Below are 25,188 nucleotides of genomic sequence, written 5' to 3'. Positions count from 1 at the left end.
CCGCGGAAGCAATGCGAGTTTTTCTCCAGGTGTTACGCCACCCGGCGCCTCTAGAGGCGCGATGGCCGTACCGCTGGCTCCACGCTTGCATCTGCGGCGGCGGGCGGTTTTTGCCTGGTTTCGCGCTGTAGCCCGCTGGTTCACGGTGAGCGCAGAACCGAAATCAAAGAAAGAAAACAAAATGCACATGCTTAAGCTGCGTAACTTCAACGCAGTCCACTCGTGCACAGATTCTTCATCACAAACTTTTCTCGATGGAAACATTTAAAATGAATCACTCATTCCTCAAGACTATGTCGCGCATTTATGGTTTTAAATCCGCAGAACGAAATACTGTGATCACTTTCGTATGTCTCATGGTCCGTGGTTAAATGACTAGTTAATGCTAAGGGGAAGAGAATGAAAACTCAGAGAACGAAAGTTTTGCGCTCGTCCCATAAAAATGTACTATATCGCGCAGAAAATTCTCTTCGACGCGTGAGCCGTAAATCCGACAGCGACGCGTAGCTGGTGGCTTGAGACGATATTTCTAGTGTTGAAAGTCAGACTCATGTATACTAACGTTGAACTGTAAAAAAAAATGATTGCTGGGAGATATAATATATATATATATATATATATATATATATATATATATATATATATATATATATATATATATATATATATATATATATATATATATATATATATATATATATATATATATATATATATATATATATATATATATATATATATATATATATATATATATACTATTCAATTACGCCGATAGCGCTTTTCGCACGTCATGAATGTACTTATTTTCGCCCTCATATACGTCACAACTTCCTTGAACGAGAGCCCTCGATAGATAGCTCAAAAGAATGCTAACTACTAATGTGCGAGCAAGAAGCATTGTAATGCATTGTTCTCTGCTCGAAGCCAATGGCATGCGGTCATTCCGCTTTTGTTTGTCAAACGACAGGCCACCAAATTTCCCTGGAATTCCAGAGAAATCTGGTGGCCTTTGAACATGAAGAGAGATTTGCGCGCGGCTACACGTAGCCTCGCGCAAGCCGTGTTCAAAATTGTCGGACGCGCATTAGGCGTCTAATGTTTCAAGTTCGCTGTCATCTTTAAATTTTGCAAGGCCGAGAGCGACCGTCATTCTGATCATAGTTGAACGAGCACTTGTTTTATTGCTGCGCCGCCGAACTGCTTTCTGTTTGAGGACACGAGTTCGCCCAATAAACAGTTTTCGAGTTGGACGCAAGCATTCTTGTCGTCATTCTGGCCTGACTAACGTTAATAGAACGTAACAGAAGCAACCAGTACACGCTGCCCATGCTGCCACAGATATTGACGCGTACTGAGCACTGCAGTTTCAGAAATTATGTATGTCCAATGAGTGACTTCAGCTACCATAAAGAGCGCCATTTTTTATTGTACACGTATATTCAACCTACGGCGTGTCCTGAAGCTGCCTAAAATATTTGGTTTAAATATCTTTGTAAAATACCTCTGATTATGCAGTTGAATGTCCAATGCCCTCTGTTCTCTTAAATTCAGGAACTTTTATTAACATGTAAGCATCGCAAATCTTAATGTTTAGTTACTTACATCTAAGCTAAGCCAGCTGGTATAATGCGCATTGCTGTACGTGAGATCTATAAATGGAGCTCCATTAGCTTGCGGAAAGCTTTTTGGGGTGCCACTTCGTTTCTTGAATGACGTGAGGAAAGTTCTTGCTCGCGGGAGGTTTATCGAAAGCGATGAGGAGGCTGCAGAATTGCAGGAGAATGATGCAAAACTGGAAGTCATCGCCTCTCAGATAAGTCTGTTCGCTCGTGAAGGCCGGTTTTATTGAGACAGAGTGCAGTTCCGAACTAATTTTGCTTTGCTGGCAGTTCGTGCTTGCAGTTACTGTAAACAACGGACTTAATTTTTGCAATGATCGGGTGGGACGGGCGGTCGTCAGACGCCGCCAAACTTCAAAGGGCCTTTCCCAGAGAAGGTGTTGGACGTCACGTGCGTTTAACGTGCTCTGCTCCTGCGGCCATTGTTGGGTGCCGTCTACACCTGTTGCTTTCGCGAATGACGGGTTGCGTTTTCCTGGGGAGCACCATGAATTCTTGCTGATGCCGTTGTGCAAAATTAAAGCAGCTGCGCTTGAAATTTCAGGAGCTATATTTACGCTGAGAATCCTTTAGTCTTTGAAACTTGCCATCCAAATGTTTACACGTAGCATATCATTCTACACACTCAATCAGACCTGCCGGAAGACAAACGACAGAGGCCGATAGGGCCTCGCTTTTTAGCCAAATATAAGGGTAGAACGCGTTGACATATGTGCTCGAAGCGTATACGTCCGACCATACACAGTCGGGCTAAAGGAGAGAGCGCGCAAATATTAATCCGTTGTTTCAGGTTTCTCCCATGGCAAAGGGGCTAACTATGCGGTCTTTGTATAAAGGCTTGCCGATTACCACTGACGCGGGCCGAACTGGAAGCGAGCGTGCGTTCTCCTTCCGCATGAACGTCGGTCGCAGCGGTGCGGCAGTGGCGACCCCACCGAGGTGCGGCGGGAGGCGGAAACAGAACCCATTGCGAAGGCCGTAAAAAGAAAAGGGCGCGCTCCCACCAGTTCTTAATTTTCGGTCAAGGACGTCACGGGTTTTAATCGACTCGCGGGAAGGTTTTCGAATGCAGTTTTCTCGCCGATAAATGCGTCCTTTGCTGGGCAAACGTGAGCTTAGCCAGAAAGAGCCAGATAATCAGTTTTTACCGAGAACAATAATGGGATGGTGTTGTCCTCAGTGTCCGTTAGGGAAAATTGGAAGCCTGGCTGATAGAGAAATCAAGTGTTGGGCGATAAGTTTCAAAATTTCCTATTATGTTCCATTATATAGAACGCTTCCAAGTGTAAGTGGGCTCGGGAAAGTGGTTATTCATACCGCTCCGGTTTGGCTTGCGACATCGACCTTGACGGATGGAGTTTCCAAGCAATGACACTTTGCCATTTTAAAGGTGTCATTAAAGGTTCAGTTTACTTGAACTGCTGCCAAGTTCTTTTGGCGGCAGTGCACTACTATCACGTGTCTCACTGGTTTCGGCGAATTTAAAGGGCTCCTGATGGAGCTGAGAAATTTTGATTAAAAATTATGCAATGTTTACGCCTACGCCATGTCGCGTAGCGCAATCTTTGCTGCGTGTGCGCGTTGAACAGCCTTCCTGATTTTTAATAATATAGCGCGAGCGTCGACCAAACTGCTCGTCAGCGCCTTATAACGACGATAAGCGTGCAACACGGCGAGAGTTCGCGCACGCGCACGAAGGGAGAGCATGAGGACGCACGCCCTGCCACAATATCCGTTGGCAAAAAACCGGCACATGCGCATGACTAAGAGGTGACACTGAGACGTGCTTTCCCTCTTTTTTTTCTTATTACTGGAGACCGCGTTGGCGAAGCACGGTTAAGATAAGAAAAAAAGGAAATAAATTCAGCACCACGTGGAAACAATTGCCTGGAATGCGAACCTTCTGATCTGAGCAACCCTCTGCGATATGGGAACACAATAAAATGGGCACCAACCAGCTTTTTAATCAGTCTTTCAGTGTCTAGGCGGTATAAAAAAGCATCGCAACTTTCAACAGCCTCTCTTATCATGCACATGTGCTCTGCTGCCCGCCGTTTTTTTTTCGTACAGATATTGTGGCAGGGCGTGTGTCCTCGTGAAAGGAACAGCGTATAACAGACGCAGCTCTCCCTTCGTGCGCGTGCGCGAACTCTCGCCGTGTTGCACGCTTATCGCCGCTATAAGGCGCTGACCAGCAGTTTGGTCGACGCTCGCGCTATATTATTAAAAATCAGGAAGGCTGCACAGCTTCTAGCAGCTTCGCATGACATCTGCGAGCTCCATCATTGCTAAAATCATGGCTGCTCGCCTTCCCCTCACAACTTCCACCGCGCTCTCTCTCACGACCCATCGCGGAGGCTCAGTGGTGATGCACGTTAAAGCGATCTAATTAATCCGGAGCCCTCCACTACGGCGTACTACCTCGTACCTCATGTGCCGCTTTGGGACGCTGCACCCCACAATTAATTTTCGCTTTCCCCCATTCGCGCCTGGAAGAGCTAAGCGCGCCAGCGCTGCGAGTTCCCCTCCCGGCTTCCACTCGCACTCCTTTCCCTCACCTGCATGCGCACGGATGACGCATACATCTCGAGAGCCGTTGCAAATACAGATCTCGCTGTATCAAGCACAGTGCATGCGCAGATCGGACGGTTACGATGCTGTTTGCAAAGTATCGCAGAGTTTCATGGCGTGAGGCGTAAGGCCCGTTCACTGGCTGGTCATCCTGATGCGACGTGTGGCACACTTTCCTAGGGATGGTCATGCGTGCCTTCCAGTGACCTTCCGCCATCTACTATATGGCTGTCCTTTTCCACCGTTTTCGCCCCGTCTCGCGTCTTGTTGGCAGCGGAGGTGAAGCAGTGAGCTCGAGGCGAGACGGCTTCCAAACGTGCATGGTTGGTTGGCTGACTTCACGTTCGGACCTTCCACTCCACTTGCCTACATAGTCGCTTTTTTTTAAGCCTTTGGACTGTTTCGTGTTTTACTTCGTTTGCATGTTTTTGTGTACCAGCCTTGTCGCGCTTGCCCGCGCACACTTCATGCAACCATAGATTTTAAATCTGATGCTGCCGAGTTGCCGCGTTGCACAGCGCTGTAGTGACACAATGTCTTAACAGAGCGCGAGGCGCGGTGTGATGCTGCAATACGCTGCGTCCAAACGACAGTCACTCCTCTATTGGCCAACCGCAATCACGCGGATCCAAAGCATTCATGCATTGCAGAGGAGCTGGCATCTCCGCGCTGCTGCTGCAGTGGAAGTTCACTGGTTCCTTTTGCCCGTGTGGACATTTTAAGAGAAAACTTTTGTATCTAGAACACGCAATTTTATTACAAGTTTTTAATACCATATGGGAATCATGTCTCGTGGCGTTTATATAAAATGGCGCCGTCCGTTGATGACTTCTTGAGTTAAGTGTTGGTGCGGCCGGCACACTACTGAAAAGCTGTACCACCCACTGCTGTGAGAGTATTTTTCTCAGAATAAAGTGAAATCGACAGCCGGAAATAAGCGGATTGAGCGAACACCTGATTTAACCATCGCGCCATAACATATGGCTCCTGCATGCAAGAGTGCACGTCGGCCGCCCTCGTGACTTAGGGATTCTTTAGAAAGGAAGATGGCGCACTTTTGTGCAACACTGCTCCCGTACGGAACATCTACAGTTTATAAATCTAGCCACAGCAAATATATTCACTTTATGCCTTATGCCAACCACGGCGAACCGTGCTCTTCGGAACAAAGGAATACGACACTGTGCTGATGCACAAACAGTTTTTGGCCGCCGCGGTGGCTCGGTGCCTACGGCGCTCGGCTGCTGACCCGAAAGACGCGGGTTCGATCCCGGCCGCGGCGGCCGCATTTCGATAGAGGCGAAATGCTATAGGCCCGTGCGCTGTGCGATGTCAGTGCACGTTAAAGAACCCCAGGTGGTCGAAAAATCCAGAGCCCTTCACTACGGCGTCCCTCATAGTCTGAGTTGCTTTGGGACGCTAAACCCCCATAAACCAAACAAACGGCTTTTATTGCTGTGTGAAACAATGAAGGCCGTCCAGAGATGGACAAGGAGATGTTCCTCAGAAGGGCTAGGCTGGACAGTGTCCGACTCACCAGTTTTAAGTTACGTGCGAATGTTTACTTGGGCGACGCCGATGCTTCGATGCCGGGACGTAGCGAACTTTGAAGATTTGTGCCAGCGACGCTGCATGCCACTGGCGAAAGCAGAGCCGCCATAGCCAATGGCGCAGAGGATATGCATGGCGCATACGATGCAACTCTGCGCCTCCCGCTACAGGGACGTCATGCTGTACCTTTCTCGTGCCTTCGACCACTCGGGCACAGAACCAGCGCGGAGTAACACGCCTCCCTTTATTTTCCCGTCCGGACTACTACCGTACCTTTCACAGCGTTGCAGCTGATGTATGAAACGAAGTATAGGGGAGGGGAAAAGGGAAATCTCCCTTGCCCCGACGTATGAGAGGAACCATCTTGGTGAAGGCACGAGAAGCACAGTGAAATTGCTCGATTGCGACGGAGGAGCGAAAATGGGAGGCCTAGCATGCATGAACGCAGAAATACTGAAGATGCAGCTGATCATGTGTGTCACAGAACATTTTCAATAAAGAAAAGAAGTAATGTGATTATATAAACAATTTCCTGCTGAGACGTTTCATAGCTTTTTTTGTAAAAAAAATAACTTATAAATGAAGTATGCCCGGCAATAAAATTATTGCCACTGAATTATGCCTTTCATTAGTAAGAGTAAACTCTTAACACATACTGATGGACGAGTCGGTTACACAGATGGTTGCACAGTTTCCGTTTTAGGCGCCTTCTTGTACAGAGTAACTTGGAAAAAAATCACGTACTTGTTTTTGGAAAACGTCGATTTGTATGTACTATCGCGATCAAAAGCTTGCGGGACTCGATTGTGCGGGAAAAAAATTATATCAGCGTAGTCACAAAATCTACTTGTGTTAAATGCGACGACGTATGAGGGGACGTTCACGCTCTACCCACTAGTAACAATACCACGTCAGTGGGTGGCGAGGCAGAGCAACAATATACATTTTTCCGAGAACACGCGTCTCGTAATATTTTGATCGCGATAGTACCCGATTTTCAAGAGAAAAAAAAACATATCGGCCAATTTTGCCCCATGTAACTTTCTATGCACATTTCAGAAATTATATAACTTGATGCAAGCTGTTTAATTGCTGAGTAATTATAATGCCGTCCTTGTTAGGTCATCTGCGGGTTATTAAATAATTCAGAAAGAAGTGTACAGGGTTTTGTTGTCAGCGTGCTCACAAAGCACTGTTCAGTGCAATAACGCTATTAATTCTTTTTTTTTTCGACATCTAGTTTGGTTTGGTTTGGTTGATGGGGGTTTAACGTCCCAAAGCGACTCAGGCTATGAGGGACGCCGCAGTGAACGGCTCCGGAAATTTCGACCACCTGGGGTTCTTTTACGTGCACTGACAGCGCACAGTGCACGGGCCTCTAGAATTTCGCCTCCATTGAAATTCGACCGCCGCGGCCGGGATCGAACCCGCGTCTACCGGGCCGGCAGCCGAGTGCCATAACCACTCAGCCACCGCGGCGGCTCTTTTCGACATCTAGTACTTTTATAACTAAAAGTTAAGCTTTACCTTGCATATATACGTGAGACCATTTCTTAGAAAATAACTTTCGGTACCTATTACCCCTAAATATAGAAGAACAGAGTTTATTGCACTATTCAATGTTTCAGGACTCATACGCAGTGAACAGAATAATCCTACGGCAATTCGTTACGAAATGTCGAAGGGTTCAGTGATAGCAGCTGCAGAAGAAGTGAAAGCTGAGAAAATCAACCTTGAAGTTTATTTTACCACATTTCTGGCAAAGAGAGTCTCAAATACCCGAAGACCTCCTGGGTCAGCGTGCCTCACTAAAGATTTGCGCGAGGCGACGGCTGCCTCGCCCAGTATTGTGCTGGAACTAACAAAGCGACAGTAGCTGTTTGAGACGCAATCCTTCCGTTTTTGACAGTCGCGCACACTGGAAGACGCCAAATACGCCGCCGAAGCCAGCATGTTTTTAGGAGCCATAAAATACGACACACACGCACCCTGCCGCAACATTACGCGCACGTGTCAAGCGTGCTGCCGGTGCGTACTCGGCCTCGCCCCTGGAATCGGTCTGTGGTATATAGCCACCACACCATAAGACTAAAGAAACCAATCGCAGCGCTACTTTTGCTGTTTTTGCTCGCCTCGTTTGCTTCTGCTTTGCTCAGAGAAATGCGGCATTCCTGCGGAAGCTCTGATCTGCCCTTTCAACGGTCACAGCAAGATGGCTGGCTGTCTGGCTCCAGGGTACTCTAGAGTCCAGAGTGCTTCAAAATATCCATGCGCCGTTGAAGCTGCTGCCTCGGCTGGAGACTATGTACAGGTCGTTTCACGTAACTTGAGCCAAGAATTTAAAAAAAAGCGGTAAACTGCAGCTGTGTGGAATCAACTGCATATTGTTTGCTCTCATGTGACACTCCTAAGAGTACTTTTTTATATTCCAGTTAATTAGTTACAATGATGAATAATGAAAAAAAAATTTTATATTCACTTTAGGGTCAAGTGCATTTCGTTAAGTTGCAGAAGGGGTTCAGAAACAACCGATCCGGATTTTTGTAGCAACGTACCTCCTGCGTGGTCCTTTTCCCCCGATATTTAGCGAAAGCCCGCGGAATATTAAAACGCACGTGACTGCGCTCATGTGCTACCACACTGCGGTGCTCCCAACCGGGTTTTGGACGAACGAAATGCGGCCTGACTCTACCCAAGTGAGCGGTCGCTGTTCAGTTCGACGGGCTGCACAAAGATGCACATAAAGAGCATGAAGGCTACCTTGGACTATGCGACTTCACTGACGCAGTCATCCTCGGCGCTGTGGCCCAACAAATTTTGTATATTTCGACAAGTTACGTGCATTCGAGAGGTTGCTTTGCCTGCAAGCTTCTCGAAATTTAAGCGCATGTATTTTGGCGCGATGTGGCCAAAATTTGTTAGGCCACAGCGCCGATGGGAACTGCATTCTCGAAATTTGGATCACTGGATCCCACACACCCCGTCTATGTACAACAATTTCGGAAAAAAAATTTTTTCACAAATTTCAGAATTGTTAGGTACTTTTACGGAAATATTGAAGGTAATAGTCCATTATTCTGATATGTAGCAAAATCTTCCTTTTTAAGTGTTTCCATCGATCGCATCGAACAGTTAAGACTGTCCTAGAAAACCAATAGGGAACGCTTTTGACGGTACCAAAAACGTGAATAGAAAAAAAAATTCAAGACTGCTGTCGGGTGATCTGCCGATATATGATTGTTATCGTGAAATCTGGCATCATGTGAGAAAACTGCGCCCATAAAAGGTTTCCCGCTCAAAAATGCTTTTGTTGGTTGGGTATGGGTGGCTGCACAGCTACCTGCTGGGGCAGTGACGCATCGCTTAACCACTGCGCCAGTAGTGGCATGACGACTCCCCGCGATCTATGAATGCGATTAGGAGGGTCGGGACGTCATCAATACCACGTGATTACCAGTGGACCAATCATAGGGCACTACCAAAATTGAATATGTGAGGACACCTAACATGGAAAGTTGGTCCACTCCCCAAAATTTCAATGAACCCCCAGAATTTTGCAAGTAGGCACTGCCTAGAAAATGGATTAAGATTGGTTAGTAGGTGGATTAAGGTGAATTTTATCAGATTAGTATAGTACCATATGATAATCCAATAGAAGGTACTCGAACATTCTAGAAGGTGATGACTCATGCATACCATTTAAGGGCAATGGAACCGGTTCTAACCGGGTAAATCGGAAGAACGTTGGGCAGTCATTGTTGCCACCGGAGGTGGGCAACCTTATGAGGCTTTGACCTCATGTGGTCGACCTGAACCTCACGTCTTGAGGTGAGGTCGGCGACGGCTCGAAATTTTGTGAGTGAGGTCAGCAAATCAGACCTCAACCTCAGGCGTGAGTTTGAGGTTGAGTGCGGTCGTCACTCAGTGAAACCAAAATGTTGAGTTCGAGACTTATTGCAGTTGCCGTGGCTTCCTCTGACCGGCGCCGCTTCCGAAACGGAGTTGAAGCGCTCCTCCTCAGTGTTCATGCAGTGACGCTTGGCGTTCGTTTTCCCCTGTTTGGACAGCCGGATGCCGCAGTCCGCTCTTAGCTTTCGGGGCTGCGCCGTAAGGTTCGTTCAGCCCGAGCCTATAGGAAGACGCACCCCTCTGGCCTTCGTGGAATCAGTGCTGCTGTCACGGCACGCCACCCTCCTTCCCCTTTCCCCCGTTGGTGTAGCAGTCGTAGCCGCCTGCCAGTCGGATCAAACTCCCGGGTCCGCGTAAAGCGCATAACTTAGGCTTACCCGCTGTAGCTTTGTCTGATGCCGCAAACAAAGTAGTTCAGTCCAACAAGCACGCAATAAATTTGTCGCTGCGCGGATGACCCCAAGCAAGACTGCTTCGTGTTCACGCTCGCTGCCGGCGCTGACGTCACGGCTGCTGCCTTGCAGTCGAATGAAGGGGATCCTGCTGTGCATTACACGGTGAATTAACAGAAACTGGAACAGTCGGCACAGGCGAGAGAACGTGATGCAGGCAGTTCCTAACATGGACACCTGCTGATGAAAAAAAAAAAAAAGCACGAAGCCACTGGCAGAGAAATCTGTATAACATCGTCGAAGCTTTTGATTGGTGTCTCCCCCTTTCCAATCTCACACTATTTCAATATATTCCAGTTCCGTTATGCAATATAAATATCGCCGCGACTAGGATTCGACTCCCGCGGCGGCGCGAACAGATCAGCTTCGCTTCTCACTGCACGAGAGCACTAGGCTGCCGCCGCAGACGAACCCGCCTCGTGTTAAACTGTGACATACTCTCGCGTCGTGCATTGCACATTGCCTTCTACATCAACTAATACTATGATCAATCTAATATTCGCGCTTTCAGCTACGTGGCGGTAGTGAGAGAGAAATGTGCTCTGCATGCGTTGGTTGGCGTTGTGGCAGAAACACAGCACTGGAGCAATTCGCGCTGGTGTTGACAACATTGCTGCAGAAACACGGCATTGGAGCATAGGCGTACATTGGGTAAATTGGCATTGACGATGAAAAAGTTGGAGACGTGCATGACTGGCTCCCTGGGTCAGTGGACGCCTCAATCGCACTCTCAGATATGTGGCGATCGTGTCCACCCACAGAAAACTGATTTCGCACAATTTTTCCGGCTTAGCAATGCTAAAGCGCCAGCCAATTTATTTTTTATTGATTGTTATTTTTATTTTCCCGTCTGACGAGTTGGCCGTCTTTGCTGAGCCATTCGGAGCGCAAGCACTAGCCATGGTTTTACACTCTCGCGAAGCTCGCGGTAAGAACCGAAACTTACCCACCGGAGACTCGAGTCTTGAGGTCCCCCGGCGCATAAATTTGGTCTCTCGCTCAACCGCTGGAGCATCTCGTCTATGTACAGTTCTCCATCGAAGCTCCCAGCCAGGAGTCACAGAAAAAATAGGTATTTAAAGTTTTTTTTTTTTTTTCAAAGCCTCAACTCGGTTCAATGGCATAGCTAAAAATATAAAAGAAGTCACACGCTTCTACATAAATACGACGGGCCTCTGCCGGGGCACTACAGTCGCAGCTTGTTAAGCGTTTTGCGAAGGCAGAATACAGAGGACTGAAAAGAGCATTTGCTGGGTGGCAAAATTTTCATCTACGCTGAGTGCTCTCGCTATGCCGGATAGAGCCAGAAAGCCGAAATATACTGATGATATGCACCTGAGTAGCCGTCACATCAGAAATTACATCGGCTACTAGTTTCGTTACATTCGCTAACTATTCTCAAGTCTAAGAAGAGTATCGCGAATACCCCCCCCCCCCCCTTCCCACTTTCTGGTAGATGGTGTAGAAGGTCTGTGTTTGTCGATTGCTGGTTAATGCGTGAATGAGCGAGAGGCTTCCAATGCGAACAAGCATACGTGAAGCAGGTTGCCGAATATTGACACTGATAAGCTTACAAACAGCGAAGCAAACCTAATGAAAAAGTACCCTCCGACGTACTGGTGGTAACCGCGCAAGGGACACCCTTGCCCGCAAACCATAAACTCTGAGCGCTCATCCTAGATTATAAGCTGCTTCTATTGCGTTCGTCTGTACAAACCTTATTAAATAATTGCAGACCGCTTAGTGCCACTACTGTTTTAACTAATCATTACAATGGTACAGTCATCATTTTGGCTTTCCTGTCTCACAGTGTTCTCAGAATTGTTTTTAACTGAAAAACATCTTAATCGCTTTTTCCTTTTTTGTTTTCTGAGGTCGAGCAGCCGACCTCAACCTCAAAATTGAGGTTGAGGTGAGGTTGAGTGAGATCGCCAGTAGCCTCAGGAAAAGTGAGATGAGGGCGTCTCAGGAGACCGTTGAGTGAGGTTTGCAAATTTTTTTTTGAGGTTGAGGTGAGGGCGATATTTTTTTTGGTCAAATGCCCACCTCTGGTTGCCACTATAGCAGCCCATGGACCTGAATGCTATCGAATTTTCTTCTTTGGGAATATGGTTAAGAAGGTCCCCAAGTTTTTTCCGGGTGTTTCTGAGTTTTAGTATGTTCCACACGGCATGGTCGGTGAAGGCTCCTCTCGAAGTCCGACGAGTCATAACCCAAAATGACATCCTCAAGGTGCAGAGATGAACTCAACGAAAAACGCTTGAGGAGCCATGAAACAAAACAAAAAAAGCCCTGCCGGCAAGATACGGGATAAAAAATGGACGCATTGTGCGTCATGCGCGCCAACGTGTGCACATTCTCGAGTCTCGCGCCAACCGTCCGATGTGTGAGCGTGGCACGTGCTCGCGCCTATGCCGAGGCGATCAGAGAAGAAAATGTGTTCGAAGAGAAGCAGGAACATGAGGCAGACGAGAAGAGGAGCAGAAGACTGACGAGTAGCTCGAACGACGAGGTCGGGCTTCGAGTACAAGTGGCCACGGGCCTCCACCGAAATTCCCGCGGCTGTTTTTGCTGGGGTTTCCAGCATATGCTCTAGACTGGCATGCGCGGCTGGAGTGCCCGGTTTCGGGCCTGTCATGCCGACGCGCTGCAGTCTGGACGGCCCTCAACCGTTAAGAACCTGCTGCAACTGCACAACGGTCACTCTGGCGACGCTCGAGCTGACCGCTGGACTCCGCACCTTCATCCATCCGATAACCGTCCGTTGGTGGACGGTGAACTTTAGTTCCAGTATCCTCGCAGTCTCCTCATGCCTAGATCACCGCTTCGACATGCCGAACACTGCAACCATGACTGGAGATGATTTTGATATCTCCAAAAGCAACATCCCCAGGATTCTGGACCATGCGCCTCGAAAAACCGGTCGCACCATCTCGCGACAGCCGGCGGCGCGGCGGCGCGTAACTCAATGGCGACGAAAAATAAAAATTGATATTTCGTCGCGCATAACAGTTAGAAATTAGCTCTCTCGCCTAGATGTTAAATGCATCTTAAAGTTTCATTTAGTCGAGTTTCATCGATGTAGCTTACATATTGCGTTTGCCATGAGCAATGATCTATGACAGCATGGAGCCTATGGCGAGGTCCTGAAAAATACCCCACTTGACTTCAATTTATCGCTCACTACAGCCCTATTTTAATATATATCGACAAGCTCTAGCAGGTTCACGTAGGGTAATGTCCTACCTTTAAGGAAGTATAAGGTATTTTACATTTCAATGGCGTAAAAGTCTTCCTGCGCTATTTCACTATTGATCATGCATCATCAGCTTTTTCATGAAACGTGCGGCGCCCTCTCTCGGTGCGTTGGAAAGGCACACGTCCCTGCTCGCGGCCGGGCTCGAGTAGCGGAGGCGGCTCGATTCCGGCCGCGCCCTGCTACAGTGTCCCTGCTTTGGTAGGTTGCTTTGGGAGGTTGAGCCTGCCGTACGAATGCGCAGTTTTATCAAAAGTGCCCCCATCGGAGGGAGGCTATGGCCATGGGCTGCTACATAAAATGCTACAAGAAAGCGTGTGCCTTCTATGAGGTATATAGAGGAAATTATAAGACAACTCTTTTGCTTGACAGGTACATTTTTCATTAAGCGCATACAGTGACCACACCGGCATAGGTGATAGTGGAATTGCGTACGCAATAACAGTGCAAAGCAATGAAGCTTCTAGGTACTTTCGTTCAAGCAGTGAAATTTGTAATTCCCGGACGCTCATACTTAGAGCTCACTCACCGATACTTGTATATGGTTCTTGCACTGTGCATTCAAAATTGTAAAATCGTGTCTTAATGTCTACATTTCAACACTCATGTTATTAGCCTCAATAGCAGAAAGCTCTTCCAATCTTTTGTCGATGTGGTGCAAGTGCAGCAAGGATGCGTTGAAGTGAATGTTGCATGTGTTGCACATAAGAGGCGGCAAACCTGATGCTGCGTTTTATGCCAGTAGGTTATTTGTCCAATGTAACAATTAGTAGTGTGGTAGTTCACATTTTTGTCTAGGTTGGTAAAGTGCTTCTCACGATTCGATCGTTCGCCGTCGAGAAGGGGTTTACCATTGCTGTAATCGATGCTAGTTTCGGCAATTCTGTCAAAGATGTACGTGAAGGATGAGCCGCTAACGAAGACTTCATAGAGTGGCATGCTGGGAACTATTCTGAAGAGTGTGCCATCAGTTCGGCAAGCCAGTAACTACGCCGTTACCCAGAGCAGCAATCAAGAGTCAAACTCTAGTTAAATGTTCTTGATTATAATTTAAATCTGCTAAGAAATGAACAGAAGTTATTGTCGGATAACACGATGTTTAAAAGATTACTGGTTTTCTCCAGTACGGTGACTCGGCGCTCCACCCAACCCGTTTGTGCAATGCGCCGCTAGCGCGATTCATTAGACACAGGACGCTACATGCTCGCGGCCCTGAATATGCAGTGAATTTACCGTGTTGCGAATATGTGCAACAATACCCATAAGCACTTTCGCACGAGTGGCGCGAACATATTTTTTTTTGCATAAGTTCCAACCTACCCTCGTTTTTTTTTTTCTGCCGCTCTCCTATCTACTTTTCGCTATCCTCTCTCTTTGCTTTTAATTCCACCGGTTGCAGTTCCAGTGCTTGAGGGATTAGATAGCAATCGCTGGGCCGGCAACATTTTTAGCTTCCTTTTTGTATTCTCGTCAGTTGTTGTTGCCTCTGAAGCTGTTGGCAAACTACTACTTCTTGGATGTGTGACTCCCGGGGAGTTAGCGCGGCTTTTTAAGCGCACAAACCGCGGGAGTCAGAAGAGGGAGCCGTTTCCACGGAACGATCCAGCGACTTTTAAATGTGCCATGCATCTCCATGTTCCTGGTGCTGGCTCCCTTCCCCTGTCGAGCGGACGGAGAGAATTTCAAGCCGTGGAGAGAAGGGGTTGGGGGCGATGAAAGAACAACTTAAACCGCGAAGAAAAGTTCGGGGAACCTGAAATAGCTTCAAGCGATGAAGAAAAGAGCCACCGAGAGCCCGGCGATCCTTCCATTGTTATAAACCGGACCCCCCTTCCAACGCGTACACGAGCGCCCGCGCGCTGATGCCGACATCTAGCACGGACGCCTCACCTAGGCTTGCTGGCGTCTCCTGCAGTGCGCATGCGCAGACCGGTTTCGGCTTACGCTAAGAGCGTGGACGCTGAGCGCGTACGCCCAGGAAGGGCCATTCGAGTTGGCGCCTCTAGGCCTTTTTTGGGGTGGGATGACTGTCTTTGAAGTGGCACAGGAGGCCTCCGATAATGATGTCCGGCTTGTGTGTAGTTTGCATCCCTTCCTTTCCGAGAACACTGGCCAAGGTTTCGCAGACACCCTTTACGTACTAACTGCATACGCGTTTTTGCCACCAGCGTGTCCTTAGCATAAGCATATCGAGTTGTTTTCGTTGCATCCTTTTCAGTTTTAGATGATACATCAAGTGAAGAATCTTGGGTATCCATTGCCTAGAAATGTTTTCTTTTGCTGATGATGAGTTTTAATGGCGCACTGGCAACCTCGCACCAAGCGCAATGGGTTGAAGTGTTTTCTTCAACACAATGTTAGGTGGAATACTATTTTCCGAGCACTTCAACTCAAAGAAACCAAGCGCCAGGCTTCGTGAAAACTTCTACCCATTGGAAATCAGTGGGTACACGGCGGCACTGCGGAACGAATCACACACCGTCCTCGAGCCGCATGCTCAAAGCGATGTGTCATTGCTGTTGTCGCTGATTTTAAAACAAATATGCAAGAATTGGGAATCGTCTTAACCAAAACTTGCTTGAATTCCACCCTACCCTTAGGGCACAATTTTCAGCACTGTTCCTCCCAAAAAGGCTACGGGAACAAGACGCACAACACGCAGCATCAAACGGATGAAGAACGTGCAGAGGCGGTAACGGAAAGGGCCAAGGATGATTTGAGCAGGTGCATAGGTACGGAGAAATTCTTTTTCAAGAGCTACACGGGCAGCCGGTAGCAGGGTGGTAAGAGGGAGGAAGAAAAGGACAGTGGGGAGGGGTCTCCTGCTGTGCCTTTGTCTGCCTTTCTTGTTTTTTCTCCTTTTACTGTTCCTCGAATCGTGGAGCGCAGTCCATGGTTGCTTTTTGGATGCGCTATGTTTCTGTTCCCTATGGTGCGAAGCACGAGCTGCACGACATAGTCGGCGCCTCTGCGAAAACGGCCCGGAAAGGTCATGGACGCACTCTTGCCTCCAGGCTGTCACAAAAAAAAAAAACTTACAACCGCTAATGTGTCAGTCCTGGCAAAGGGTTTCTCCACACGCAGACAAAAATCTCCCCAAAAAGACATCAGAATTTCTGCAGAAGATTCTTTACTGCCTTCCGTCAAACTAAGGAATTCCACCAGCCTTGTTAAAAGCACAGCGCATGGCACAGGTAGACAGTGCCACCAAAATCAATTTCGGACGAGTTAGCGTGGTTACGCCAGTTGCAACTAGGAGTGCTAGCACTTCGGTTTTCAGTGCTGTTTCAGTGTTCGGTTCCGTTGCGCATAGATGCAGCTGATGAAGACGACGATATCCAAAATACAGCGCAAGAGACCGGTATTTTCTGACGCAGAATGTTCGGCTGCGGCGGTGTGGCAGTCGACGGCGGCAAAAAAGCGCTCCGCTGCCGCCGACGCCGGCGAATCGCCCGGAAAAACGCTCCATGCGGGCCACGCTTAACGCAGTAACCAGCAAAACGTATGCGTTCTCGCCGCCTCGGGTTCGAAACTCACTCGCGGCCGTAAAACATTTTCGATTATTTTATTTCAGGTCAAGTAAATTTCAGACATACAAAGAGGCCACGTCGAAATCCAAAATTGAAGCCTCAGTGCTGCAATGAAAAATGCGACCCCGTTAGCCCGCTGTTCTACCAGCTTGTGGAGGCAACGGGTGGTACCAATGCGGCCACTCGATGGAACCGCATCACCGAGTGGCCGTGGCTCTCATCTGCTCACTCACTGAAAAAGGCAGCGCGTTGGAAATGTTTTCCTTAAGCCCCAACTCGATGGGCACATTATTCCGGAGCCCTCCACTACGGCACCTCTTTCTTCCTTTCTTATTTCACTTCCTCCTTTACCCCTTCCCTTAGGGCGCGGTTCAGGTGTCCGCCGATATGCGAGACAGATACTGCGCCATTTCCTTTCCCGAAACACCAACCAACCAACTCCTTTTCAAAGACAGCTGGTTCACATGATCTTTGCCTCGCGTCACTGCACCCTAGGCCAACCAAACACAAAGAACTATGGACAGGGTACTCTTGACGTGCAGCATTCATTTTCTCAGAAGTGAATGGACAACTTGCAGAATTGTTGGCTTAGAGGAAGGTTTCTTCCAACAACCCACGTTAGCAAACCGCGTTTTCACTTCCTGCTCTGCTGACTAACGGGGTTAGAATGAGGAGAGATGAGTCAGTCGTCCTCCACTGTATTCTGTTTCGAAAAGGTGAGGGGGGCTGCCTCCTATCCTGCGGGAACATGAAGCCCCGACGGTCGCCACCAGCTGTAAAAAAGAAGTTGTCGAAAGGTTACAATGATGTTTTCGATCGTTTCAGCGACGGTGGGGGCGCAAAGCGGGCTCTTCCTGAAGCGGCGAGCCGGTGATCACTCTGCGCGGCGCGTGCACTCGTAGTGGTTTGGAGCCTAAGATACGCGTCAAAAATGAGCATATTCTGTTATTCTACAATTTGCGAACAGTCCAAATAGCAAACATGTTGTTTCTGCCAACATGTAATGTGTTCAAAAAGCAGTGATTAAGTTCATTCTGCAGGTTGGTAACGAGTTTCAGCCTAATGACCCGTCTGCTAATCAGCAACATACTCGTTGCTGATTAACACCATGTCGTCAACACCACCACGACACCATGTCGTCAACGCATTCCTGTTCGGAATTTTGTTCATGCTGCCAACATAGCCTATTACAGCTGCATGAAAGCAGTGCAGTGCTTGAACACTTAGCTATAGTACGGTGTATATGGTAATATTTTAAGGTGGGCGTTAGCAGCAAACACATTTTTCATCGAGCTTCAGTCCATTCTGGTCTAGATTAAACACGGCTTTCTGGCCACGACGTGACTGCTAAAGAGCGACATGAATGGCAAGAACTTCACAATGTACATATATTTCTCGGATATAATGCGTAAAGTGGTTGTATAATTGTGAACGCTTTTGGCAACCGTCGTCTGCTCACTCGATCACAGCGTTTTCCGCCGCCAGTCAAAAACACATTTTGAGCGCTAACTTCGACTGTACTATAAAGCTCGAATGACCCCCTGGCTGCCGCTTCAAACAACAGCTACGTTGCCTCTTCTTTTACCGCATATATGCGACAAACGTACGCTGCAGATGGACTATATATAGTCGGAAATTAGTCTGCAGTAAAGCTACGCGCACATTCAGGGCTACCGAACAGAATTCCTCCGCGAGAAAATGTAGACCACTTGTAAAACTTTTCTGTTTACCTAAACAAGCAGTAAATCAACGTCGAAATTGTAGGCTCAAGGATTTTGATGTTTCTGGCTGTTTGATGCAGTCCAACATTAAAAAGTTGATTTTGATCACTGCTGTAATATTACGCTGCGGAATGGCCATTGTTACCAACTGCTGATTTTTTTTTTTCAATGGTATCCTTATAAGGCCAGCACACAATAAATACACATACCGCATTTACGCGGGTAAGGGCCGCACTCGTGTAGGCACTAAACATAGCGTTAGACTGTCTGGGTCATTAAAGTAGTTTATTTACGCTTTCGGATAAGTGCCGAAAGAAAAAGAAAGTGAACGCGCAAAATAATTACGCTTCAAAGTGTTCATCGCACTTCACCATGCTAAGTTCGCAAGTTTCAACGACGCGGTTTTTGCGCACGCGGCACTTGCGAACTAGCGATTCCATGCGAATACCGATAAAGATTTATTTCCAGCCTGTAAAGCAGCCAAACTCAAGCATAGGATCGTATTAATGACCAAGAATCATTTACTGCTGCTTTAGACTCTACGTTGTGACACCTTTGGTGTGATTTTTAAAGAAGCCGCTTTGCTTCCGTAAAGACTCTCGCTATGGCATCGGCGCCATCACCGCCTCGTCCGCAGTACCGTACTACCGCCGCGCCACCTCTAAGAGCTAGAATGACCGAATTCTCTTGACGAGTACCTATCTCGACCCGCTCCTCACATCCTTTCAACGTCTACTCTCTCATACAGATAAAGGGACCTCTCCAAAATCATTTTTCGTACAAGAATGTGAGATTGCCGTCTGTAAACGAGGGTTTTTGGCTGGCAAACTGTAGAGGACGCTCGATATTCTGCAAGTGTGCTCCAAGGGCCGTTTTTGGGTGTACGCGCCCAAAGTCGGCGCTCTTAACATACGACAGAACCGGTCTACGTATGCCCACTGCTGGAGACGCCGTCCAAATACATCGGCGCCAGCTCACGGGCGCTCGAGCACGTGTTGGAAGCAGGGTCCGGTTAACGGCAATCGGAGTACAGCGGCGCTCTGGGGGGACTTTTCATCATGGCTTGCAGCTCTTCCAGGTTCCCAGAACTTCTCTTCGCGGTTTAAGTTATCCGTTCAGCGCCCCTCAACCTCTTTTCTTCATGCCTCGATATTCTTTCCGTCCGCACAAAAAAGCACCAGAGTATAACACAGTTTTTTCTACCTCTTTCATTTCATTTCCCCATTCTGCCTGCTATCCTGCTATCCGCTGCCCCAGCTCAGGTGCTTCAGTATCGATGGCATATGCCGGGGCTAGCAAAAATATTTCCCTTCCTTTTCGTCATTATTTCAATAAAACCACCACTACTACTACATGCCTCTGACGCCGTTCTGTTCTCCTCAGTACTCAATCCACATGGTCTTGGCCCGCCTTCGCGGCGTGTATTGGCGCCTGAGAAATGGCTGTTGGACAGACTAAGAGAGGAGGAAAAAAGCCAGTGTCTTTTGTTCTTTCAGAGCGAGAACCTTATAGGGTGTGCGAGTATCGCATTTTTGCCTGCGAACTGAATAGTTTCGAATTATTATGAATATAGGCAAAGAACAAATACATGTTGCTGGTAACGACTGAAATGCGCTAACAGACGGGACAGAAAAGAAGAACACATACACATGCGATGGTGTCTGTATTCTCTTCCGTACCGTTGATGCTGTCCAGTCGTTTGCGTCAACATTCACCAACCAGCCCGACCTAGCCCTCTTCAGTGAACAAAATATCGACAGTCAAAAAAAGTTTTTCGCACAACAGAACAAGGAAATATGTATCAGACCATAGCTTTATTTTGGTCGTTATTGTGGGGGGATTCACTCGTTTGGTTTTACGAGGTTTAACGTCCCAAAGTCCGGGAAATCAGCTTCGAAGGCGCAGCAAAGGTGTCTGCATTGGTGGAAGGGGTGGGTGGACAATTTTCAATTCTCAGAAAATAAGAATGGTTTAGCCGGGGCGAACACATGTGCATGTGCATGGAAGAAACACACGCCAGAAGTGGAAACGTTTTGCATTCCATACGTGAAAGGCGTGAGCGAGACGCTGGCACGCATTCTCGGTAAAGAAGGGTGCTAACAACGCACAGTCTATTGAGTGGCTTTACGACTACCACCATCGGACGCCTTCTCCCCCCCCCCCCCCCCCCCAAACGGCCGTCACCCAAAAGAAAGGGCCCAAGAGGTTGTATACCAAATGTCCTGCTCGGTCTTCCCGGAATCGTACATAGGGGAAACGAAGAACTTCGCCGAAATAATGAGGCAACACAAAGCGGACGTCCGACAAATGAACCGTGACCGCAGCGCTGCGGCCGAACACTGCGAGGCATGCGACCACCGAATGGACGTTGACGGCACTAATGTACTGGAAACCGAAGCTAACCCGCACAGGAGGCTTCTACTTGAGTCGTGGCACATCCAACAGACAGGGAAGAATGTTAATCGCTCCCTGGGGACACTTCCCGCTTCTTACATCCATGGTTTGCAGCCACTGAACCGGATGTCTTCAACACGAGGGCTTATAATAATAATTGGTTTTTGGGGAAAGGAAATGGCGCAGTATCTGTCTCATATATCTTTGGACACCTGAACCGCGCCGTAAGGGAAGGGATAAAGGAGGGAGTGAAAGAAAGGAAGAAAAAGCCGAGGTTCGTACCATCCGAGGGTTTGTCGACAGCCCGGCGCAGAGATGCGGCGATTTCCCTGTTAATCCCCGTCAGCAGGAAGCGTGCATGGCGAGGCAAGCGGGCGTAGACCGGCGAAGGCAAAGACCGAGCCAGAGAAAAGGAGCCAAGACGTTTTCCCGAAACCGCCCGCCCCCCTTCGCCCGTCTAAGGAAACCACCGCAGTGATAGCGTAGCATAGCGCATGGTCAGCGCGGACGTGGCAAGCAGACACCGCGTCTAAGCCGCGACGGCGTCGAAGTCAGAGGATGGGGCATACCAACGGGTCCCGAGAAGCGGGCCTGCTTAACGAAACGCTGAAGCCTGTTCAGAGGTAGCAACGACAGGCTGGCGCCTCTTTCCAGATTTTGCGGGGACGCCTGTCAACAGTCGTCCCGAAGACGAGTAGTCTACTACTCGCAGCGGTAGCGATCGGTTGAATATCGGTAATTGGCGTAAAGCTGGGAGCCGCATGGGAATGTTTTGATGTATTTTCATATGTTTCTCTTTTTACTTTTTAAGGGAGAGAGTTTGAGTAATACTGTGGAAGAATGGGGCGTAGCACGTAAACCTGTTGGCCCAAGCATTTCGAGGGTTCATTCCCGGAATTACATTTTCTTATAGCAATTTAGATGTGCTGTGTATTTCAGAGAGAGGGTTTGAACCTTGCCGAAATTGGAGGGCGTGCCATGAAGTTTGTAAACCAATGATGGGTTAGTTTGCTGTTGATTGGGCGATGCAAGAGGTGGGCCGGGTTTCTAGGTCTTTAAAACCAGGGTCCGGAGCCATGGGAGGTCGTTCTGAGCTAGATTTAGATCCCTTGCATCTTCGGCGGTGCCAATGAAGGAAGATTTTCCCTTAGCCAGTTCCATGTAACCGCCATCGCCCCCCATACACCTTGCCCTCGTCTCCCGCATAGCAGCTCATAAGGAGGAAAATCAGGCGTTGTCCTCCCCAGAGGTTTAGAAAAACCACGTGACCTAATCAGAATAAGAAAAATTAAGCTTCGTAAATAAAATACTTTCCGAAGTGGGTTCCGCACCCACTAAGGGAACCCGCCGCATTGGCTCAGTGGATAGGGCGCGATGCCAGTGCACGCTAAACATCCCCAGGTGGTCTAAATTATTCCAGAACCCTCCACTACGGCACTTTTTTCTTCTTTTTTTTTTCACTCCCTCCAGTTTCCCTTTACGGCGCGGTTCAGGTGTCAGCCGATATGAAAGACAGATACTGCGCCATTTCCTTTCTCAAAAAACCAATTTTCAATTTTTACTTTCAAGGTTAGTTTCTAAAATTGGTTTTGAGGAAAGGAAATGGCGCAGTAACTGTCTCACATATATCGGTGGACGCTCGAACCACGCCGTGAGAGGACTGACCTCTGGCCCACTTGAAGGTCAAAACCGTAAGCACCGCGAAATCGTTACGAGGTAGCATAGTGAAGCTTTCGCATCAAAAGTGAAGGAATATAATGTTGCCGGCCGTGGCAATTGCTATCTAATATCTTAACCACCCGAGCTGCAGCCGGCGGAGGAGAAAGGGAAATGATATCGAGGAGAAATATAAAGGGGAGCGATAGCAAGGAAGCACAGGATCGAGTATTCGGGTGTGGCTCAATCCCCGGTCCGCTTTCGAAGGGGGATGCCATTCACATACCTGGCTTAATATCTCATATGGGCCCTTGAGGCTTGGGTGTTACGCATATTTTTGAAAGTATGGCGGAGTGCTTGGCGTAACTCACTCTGGCACAGGTCAGCCCGGTATTGCACTGCCTCCGGGATTGGCCCGTGGCCTACGGGCTATTGCGCGCGCTTTTCTTCTGTCTCTTTACTCCCATCTTTCACCTCCTAGTATCAGCACGCAGGCAGCTGAGCGTGGCTCCGCATTGAGCCAGTAAGCAAGCCCGTGCTTTTCCTTTCGTCCTTCTGTCGACAACTCAACTCAACTCGAAAAAAGGAAGCACAGGGGCTCGAGCTGGGTTTGGGTATCGTCGCCTTCATCAACTTCCATTCGGGCGGCGTGAACTGATCAGCTTGGCTGGCCATTGCATTAGAGCAGCACGCCATCGCCGCAGCCGAACACCACGCTGCAAGCTTTCTCCTTCACAGCTCGTCAGTAGACTTAATTGTTGTCCGTAATTTTTTTCCCCGTTGCGAAATAACTTGACAATTATGGTGAGTCAGGTTATAACTACAGCCTCTTTCGAAAAAATAAAAACACTGACGTGTAAACAAATGCGCAACACAAGGTTCTTACTGATGCTTATACGGCCGCTAGTTCTGTTCTGTCACCAGTCATCAGATTTTTTGTACAGCAAAACACCATTTACCATGAGGACACAGACCGTCTTACGGGGAGAAGTTGGGTGCAGCGCTAAAAAAAATTATATTCCACGCATTATGCTCTGGCCTTGGCACAATTCTGGAACGTTTAGCCATATCTTGTGTGATGTGCATATATACCGCCAGTAGTTTTTGACAAAAGGCCCCTCAAAGTCGGACAAAGACGGGGCGTGTACACCGCTTCAACCCCAACCCGACTTCTTTCTTTTCTTGCACCGCAGTAAAGGAACAGACTAGGGGAGCCGCACAGTCAGCCCGTTTCGAACACGCTGGGTGGAAAAAAAAAACATAAACACGAAGGGTGCCCCCCTCCCGAGGAGCTTGGCTTGAGGGGAGGACACACAAAGCGGACAATGGGCGAAGCTTACTAGCGTCTCTCTCTCAAACCGGGAGGAAGAATGTAAGAGAAGGAGGAGGAGCTCAACTTCATGCGGCCCGTGGTGGCGGCGTTGTGAACTAGGAGCGGATGAACCAGAATCCTGGCCATGCATGGCGGTGCCACGCAGGTTTTGACTGTCAAGAAGAAGGTGTCAATTGTGAGAGGAATTTTCATAAACAGCTGAGACTGCGGGAACGAACTTGACTCCAATTTGCAGTTTGTGCGTGAACGAAACATCGATATCTTTGTATAAGACAGAAAAAAGCTTTTTGAGCGATGCTTATCATGTTATGTACGGTTAATGCGTGAATGTGTGTGTGTGTGTGTGTGGTTTTGCCGCTTTTAAATTACAATGATCAATTACCAACTAGCCCAACAAGAAGTTCTCTTATTCTGTTGTGCATCCATCATAAACATACGGGAGTGTCAATGAGAATACGTGCGGCAGTGGCCATTTACCACTAGTGTTCAGTGATCATAGGGGCAGAACTGTCACTTCAAAGCTATAGTTCAGAATTGTGTTTATATTTTTCGCCGAACTGAAATTTCAACCAGATTGAACGCAGGATGAGAAACAAAAAAAGAACAAAAACTTTGTTTATGGTTCTGGCTTGTACAGGTCAAATAAACTAGCCCAACATCAAAATCTGGTTTTGCAGAGCATTCACTGCAATAGCTTAGTGGGGAGCTACTGCCGAAGACTCTCTTGTGGTCACTTCTCTCCGAAATGTCATCCAGAGGTCGAATTTTGTAATGATTTCCGGTTTGACGGAATGCAATTTTTTGCCTCTTTGCCATTGGTCAAACAGCGTCTCCTTTTATACCATAGCCGCTACAAAATACGAACCGAGTCTAGCGCCCTGTCTAATGAAGGCGCTGGTCATGACACTGGGATGCTTTCATTTATCGAAGTTGATTCAAGTACGTACAGCACCACAAGGGCATTGTTGCAGGCTGAACGTTTCAAACACAAGATTGCTCAAAATGGGCTAGTTCGAATAGAAAGCACAGCAGAAAGCAGAATGTGTTAGATGCATGCGTTATTATGACTTTGGTGGGCCTGCGCTGTATAGATTATGTCGGCTTACTCGCGGCCATCTTGTGGCGGCGAGAGAAGGTGTGTGCGGCGCACAAGTATCGCGGGCACTTATTTGGTGACAATTTGGTGTGTGCGT

This window comes from Amblyomma americanum, chromosome 1 (genome assembly GCF_052857255.1).
Source record: "Amblyomma americanum isolate KBUSLIRL-KWMA chromosome 1, ASM5285725v1, whole genome shotgun sequence".
NCBI classification, from domain to species: Eukaryota; Metazoa; Arthropoda; class Arachnida; order Ixodida; family Ixodidae; genus Amblyomma; species Amblyomma americanum.
The sequence above is the reverse complement of the archived record's forward strand: the minus strand, read 5'-3'. Positions refer to the sequence as shown.